We start from the raw sequence: 6,974 nt of genomic DNA on the forward strand, positions 1-6,974 counted from the left end.
CCCAGCCTAGCGGTAAATCTTCCAGGCAAGCCACGCCCTCCCCAGATGGTAGCCCCTTTAGTCACTGCAGCAGCCTCAGCACTTAGATTCATTTCTGGCCATCTGAGCAGCACCAAACCCTCCCAGTGCTTACAGTTGAATGTCAGTCAGCAGAAGTGGTGCTGTGGTAGGCTCTAAAGAAGTCATTGTGGGAGAGGACTTCCCAGTGTAACCGAGAAAACCTAAATAAGCCCCACTGCTGATAGTCATGTGCCTTTAAAAGTTATTAATTCTGAGGACCAGAGAGGTGGCTTAGTGGCTACAAGCATTTGCTGTTCTCAAAGAAGACTCAGGTTCAGTTCCCAGCACCCCCAAGATGGCCCAACAATCATCTATAACTTCAGAGGCTCCAGTGCCTACCTCTCACCCCATAGCCAACAGGCATGCACGTGGTGATTGGACATATATGCAGCAAAACAGCTGCACACGTAAGACAAATGAATGAAAATCTGTTGCTGATTCTGCACACCATACAACTGAGCAAAATGCACCACACCAATTGCCTTGCTTAGACAGCGTCTCCAGTACGTGTGTTCTAATAGCCATTGCTTTTCGGGCCCTTTAAGGCCACTTCTATGAAAAGCACTTACTTTCCCCTTGGGCCTGTGTGTGTACCCCATAAATGACTAAAACCATAAAAGGGCTTGACTTCTCTGCCTTCTTCTTGGAATATGTTGTTACCTTAGCCTTTGGAGATAACCATTTCTGCTCAACTGAACATAGACAGATTGGTACTTAGGGAATATGTGTCTGGAACTGAGAGTTCAAGGTTATTTTATCTGAAACTTTCCCAGTCTCTCTCAAGACTGAAGGTGACCAGCAAGATAAAATTATCTAAGATTCTCTCAGGACAATGGAAACATCATCAACAAATCATCAGCTCCCAAACTTTAGCATCTCAGTTGCCACACGATGGAGAGATATCAAGAGTCTCTCCATAGCTGAAGCCCTTTCTCTTGCTTACTGGAAGGAGCTTGAAGCTGACTGGGGAGAAGACCATCCTTTCTCCATGATAGTCCACCATTTCTTCACTGGCTGGCACTGCAACTGTGCCCTTTCATCCTTTCCCCAACTCCCCTTTGCCTCTTTTGAAATGTCAGATGAACAGATTTGGGCAACAGCAACAGCACAAACCACCACCATCAATAGTACGTAGTCATGCAGGGTTGACAGAGGTGATGGCAGTAGCAGGGGACACTCAGCTCCTTGGTGATGGGGCCTCCAAGCAGTCAGGACTGGCAGATGTTATGTGGCCTTTTGCCACAGTGACCTGATCCCAGCCAGCGTAGACCTGATCCCACACCATGGCAAGGAGAGGCCATATTAGCAAAAGACTCAGTGTAGTCTAGGTTCTACAATCCTACAGACACGTATCACAGACCGGCCCTGAATGTATGACCATGCCAGGCACTGGTCACAGAAGAAAGCAGAGAATACCAGCTGTGATGAGCCCAGGTGGGCACTGCTGTGTGGCTGTGTCATGGGGACACAAAGCAAGGCATGCCAGGAAAGAGAAGGAGCACATTGGTAAAGTCTTTACCGAGGTAGTGGTTTGGGGCCCTAGTTTGATAAAAACCAAAAGACATCTCCTTGAGAGGCCTGCCTGTCAGATAGCTGGGAGGAAGCAGTCCCTGAGTGTTGGGAGCGATGCCCTTGAAGTCCTCCATTATTGATGTTAATAGTATGGTTAGAGTTAAGTATGACTGAGTTCTTGGAAAATCCCCAGCCAGCTGCAGAAGACCAATACAAATCTGGTGGTCAGGATGAACAATGATATGATAAAGTTGTGACCTTGCTGAGAAATACATCCGACGTCAAGACGCCCAATGTGACGACCTGTAACCTTTCTGAGAAACCAACATCCTGCTGACTAATGATATGACAAACCTGTAACCTTTCTGAAAAACCAACATCCTGTTGACATCAGCTGAGCACACAAATACTGTGTCCTTGGCCTGTGGAAATGTTTCACACTTCCCCCCTCCCTCTGTTACCCCTGTTTTGGTATAAATTCAGCCTTGGGAAAAAATAAAATTGTCGTCTTGATCAGACTCTTGTCTTGGCGCCCATTCTCTTCCAGGTACCCTCTGCACCCTCGTTGACACCTGAGGATATGCAAACTACAGAGGATGAGAACTTGTCTGAAGTGGCTGTGTAGAACTCAGATATGATTGAGGTAGTCATGAACGACAGCCTTGCTCCCAGGTCAAGGGTAAGATGCTGCATTGCTCATCACGCTACAGGCATAGCGGTGTAGAATCATTGATTTTAAAATAAAGAAAAGCAGAGATTATTATGCAGGACGGAGAGAGGAAAGTAGGTTGGACATGCCTACTGGGCACACCATTATCACATCATTTGCATCAGCCCTGAGCCTCAGCGACTTCCTGCTGACATAGGGTGGCTACGTGCTCCAGGAGAAGGTAAGGCAGTCATAGCCAGTGGATCCTGAAGCTGGAGTGATGCCAAGCTGCAGCCCTCCTCTTCCCACTGCTTTTCCTAGAACGTGTGTCCTCATATGCAGTGTGTACCTGGACAAAACATCCACATCTGAGATATGCACCTGGGCAAAACTCACAGAGAGGCAAAGGGCAGGTTCCAAGGTTACACTGATCTGTGTAGGGTCAAGAACTCACTTCCTGGGCTGAAGAAGCTTGCAACCCCATAAGAACAACAATGCCAACCATTTAGAGCTTCTGGGGACTAAACTACTACTGAAAGACTATATATGGACTGACCCAGGGCTCCAACTGCATATGTAGCAGAGAACAGCCTTGGGGCACCAATGGAGGGGGAAACCCTTGGTCCTGCCAAGGTTGGATCCCTGGTGCAGGAGAATGTGGAGGGGGGGCGGTAAGGGGGATGAATGGGGGAACACCCATATGGGGGAGGGGGAGGAGATGGGGGCTTATGGACAGGAAACTGGGAAAGGGAATAACGTTTGAAATGTAAGTAAAGAAATATATCTAATAAAAAAAAGAAAAAGAAAAAGAAAGAAAAAAGAAAGTGTGATGCATATCACTCGGCCCCAAGGCAGGAAGATTTACGATTGCTAAGAAACACTAAGAAGAATCAAGCAGAAAGCTAGAAACAAAATCCAAAGTATTACCACTACAGCTAAGGAAAGAAAACTTTTCAGAAGGAGGGCACGGTCAGATGGACAAGGAAGTAGACCAGGAAAATTATTGACCATGGTCAAATGGAAAGTAGGGATAACTCTGACAAGAGCATTTTTAATTGTGTGATGGAGTGAATCCAAGGCAAAATGCAATGCGTGGGGCTAATTATTGTGACAGTGAATCTAGAATGTCAGTCGCACATACTTGGCTGTGAAAGGAAATACGTGGAAAGGGTGGTGGCTGGAGGGAGAGTCCCTAGCCAAAGAAGACCTGCTGGTTCTGGTTGTTTTAATTGGTGAATGGGAAAAAGAAGTGAAGAAAACATATGCTTAGGAGAAAGAGACGTTTGAGTAAAGAGAGAAAGGGGAGAAGGGAATAAATCTAGGTAATACTGGTAGAGTAGGTGCATACGGGTTATGTCACAGTATCTACCACAAAGTGAGGTTAATCTTTATTCGAGGTGGGGGGATATCTGTTATCACAGATTTGTCAGAATTTCACAGAGATTTAGTGAGACAAAAACTATCAGCACAAAAAAACTATTCTGCATCTCTCTGCCTCTCTGTTCTGTTCTTTCTTCTCTCCACTCCTAATCTCCCTCCCCTTTCTCCCCCCCCCAACCCTGTCTCTACCTCTGCCTCTGCCTCTAGCACTTTCTCTACCTCTTCAAGCATTTCTTTAACAGGCTCACATCTCAGCAAACTTCTTCCGGATTCTCAAACTGAATCTAGATGCATTTTTAGTTCCATTCAGTAAGTCTTATGCTGCAGGGTAGGTTCCCTTTCAGTAGAGCAGAACTAGTAGAGTCTGACTAGAATCTTGCAAGAAGTCTTTGGAAACAGAGTACACATTACCATCCTCGCACACATGAAGGAAGCAGGTGGACAGTACATGGAAGGGAGTGAACTATTCTTTTTTTTTTTTTTCATTTTTAGTGATGCCCTTTCGGTCATTTACTGGTATTTCAATAGAAGAAAGCACAATATAATATTGTCTCTCACAAACACTGCTTGTCTACAGTTCAAAACATGTAAATAAAGGCAATGCTTCCAAAGTTAAAAAAAAAAAAAAAAAGAACTCACTTCCTGATGCTGCTGGGATGTGTATTCTCACAGGCACACCTACGAGACAGGCAGACTCTGGTTCTCCCAGTTATTCTGTGGAACATCTGTGTTTTCCAGATCTCAGGGGGTATGTGGGGCTAGACTCATTAGGCTTTTAGTGGTTTTGTATTTTTCTTACTCAAATGCCAAGGATGGTTCACAATGCAGATGAGTAGAGTCTTTGAGGCATTAGAAATATGTTACGCTGTCATGAAGCTTTGAAACAATTCCAGACGCTGACATAGTTGGCTACGCAACATTTGTTTGGAGCATATATTCCCCTTTCCTTCGAGATTAGACCTCGTGTGAGAACTTGGTTTAGCTCTCCTCTTCCCTTGGGAACACGGCATCTGATATTGTTGGAACTCCACGTGGGTGTTCCTGACCTCCAGTGCTGGACTGGAAAATATATATAAACCCAGGAGTTAATGGTACTTCGGAACCTTAGGCAGGAGCAGACAATGCCCCGTTCACTTCAGGGCCTTGTAACCTAGCCCTCTATCACATTTCTGCCCCGTGGTGTCATAGGACATGTGTCCTCCAGGATACCCACTGTGGAGGATCCTCACTAACCACTCATATGAGGCTCTGTTCAACCTGACCTAGGCTTGACTTTTCACCAAAGCCTGCTTCCACCCAGACAGAAAGAGTGGACTCTAGTGAATCTGTGAGCCACCCACTGTGTGCTGGTGCACATACAGCACTTTCTCTGCCAACTTGGTGCACACTATCTTCCTCTGTAACCATCGCAAACCTCAGGAAAGTTCCCTTTGTATGTGATAAGCTCTGTGACTCATGGAAACACGTTTAGATCACCTTCCTGTCTCCACAGTACGCAGATTAGTGTGCCATTTATTAACATGAAACTCAAATGCCATTCGGACTGTCTAGAGGCAATATAATGGGGCTGTGAGGCAGTAGTGTGCTCAGGCCAGATGACCTGTGCAAGGGCTGTTTCCTCTCTGGTTTATAGCTCCCTCGTACATTCAATGGAGACAATAAGTGGGCCCTGAATTCCTAGTATTAGTGTCTGTCGGCTCTAGCAAGGAAATCAACTGTGTGGTGAGTTGTCACGCTCTATCGTTAAGTTCAGTGGGTTGACCTCAGGGAGTGGTCAAGGTCTGGCTACAGACCTACAAGATGGGGAGGGTTAGTATAGTCCCTGGATTTAGAGAATGCAATACTTGTAAGGAAAGTCCAACCAATCTACATCCTGTTTGCAATCTCCCAAGGTACACAAGCTGACCACTTTCTACCGTAATTCTTTGTATAAAAAGCCTAAATTACATGTACTATAGCCCAGATAGGAGCCCTGCTAGTAAGATTCTCTTATTAATCATTGCTAATTTTATATTTATTTGTAAATAACCATGTATCCCATAGGACTTTTGGTACCACAAGATCTAGGAAGATGGGTGTGTAACAAGTTCATTGCTGTGCCAGTGTCCTGCGTAAAAAATACCTGAGACAAAGAGCTCATGGGTATGGTATGGTTATTATCTCTGAATTAGACATGACCATCACCATCTTGAAACAGAGAGGCTGTGGTTATCTGTATGAGACCCTCACAAGAGCTACCCTATGAATGCTCCCTTGTGGAAGGATGGGGCAGGTAAGACTCACAAGGCTCCTCCTCTCCTGAAGATCCTAATTACCATTATAGAAGACATAAATGATTGACTTAGGTAAAGTTGCCTGAGTCACCCAGGTTCCTGATAGAAAACCAATAAACTCCCTACTCCACCAAGCAGGACTTCCTTGGGTCGATCAGCTCCTGGGTCTACAGTCCACAGTCACTTCCTGGTGCTTTGACTCTGTGGTGGCAAAGTACATCACAGAACATTCCACACGAGGGAACACAAAGAGCCAGGAAGAGGTCAGAGACTCAACGTCCCTCATGAGTACATCCTTTGTGATCTCACTTCTTTTTTTTTTTTATCTTTATTAACTTGAGTATTTCTTATTTACATTTCGATTGTTATTTCCTTTCCCAATTTCCAGGCCAACATCCCCCTAACCCCTCACCCTCCCCTTCTATGTGGGTGTTCCCCTCCCCACCCTCCCCCCATTACCACCCTCCCCCCTACAATCACGTTCACTGGGGGTTCAGTCTTAGCTGGACCAAGGGCTTCCCCTTCCACTGGTGCTCTTACGAGGCTATTCATTGCTACCTATGCGGTTGGAACCCAGGGTCAGTCCATGTATGGTCTTTGGGTAGTGGCTTAATCCCTGGAAGCTCTGGTTACTTGGCATTGTTGTTCATATGGGGTCTTGAGCCCCTTCAAGCTCTTCCAGTTCTTTCTCTGATTCCTTCAACGGGGGTCCTATTCTCAAATCAGTGGTTTGCTGCTGGCATTTGCCTCTGTATTTGCTGTATTCTGGCTGTGTCTCTCAGGAGAGATCTACATCCTGTTCCTGTCAGCCTGCACTTCTTTGCTTCATCCATCTTGTCTAATTGGGTGGCTGTATATGTATGGGCCACATATGGGGCAGGCTCTGAATGGGTGTTCCTTCTGCCTCTGTTTTAAACTTTGCCTCCCTATTCCCTGCCAAGGGTATTCTTGTTCCCCTTTTAAAGAAGGAGTGAAGCATTCACATTTTGGTTATCCCTCTTGAGTTTCATGTGTTCTGTGCGTTTAGGGCAATTCAAGCATTTGGGCTAATAGCCACTTATCAATGAGTGCATACCATGTGTGTTTTTCTGTGATTTGGT

The sequence above is a fragment of the Rattus norvegicus genome, chromosome 1, assembly GCF_036323735.1.
Source record: "Rattus norvegicus strain BN/NHsdMcwi chromosome 1, GRCr8, whole genome shotgun sequence".
Lineage (NCBI taxonomy): Eukaryota > Metazoa > Chordata > Mammalia > Rodentia > Muridae > Rattus > Rattus norvegicus.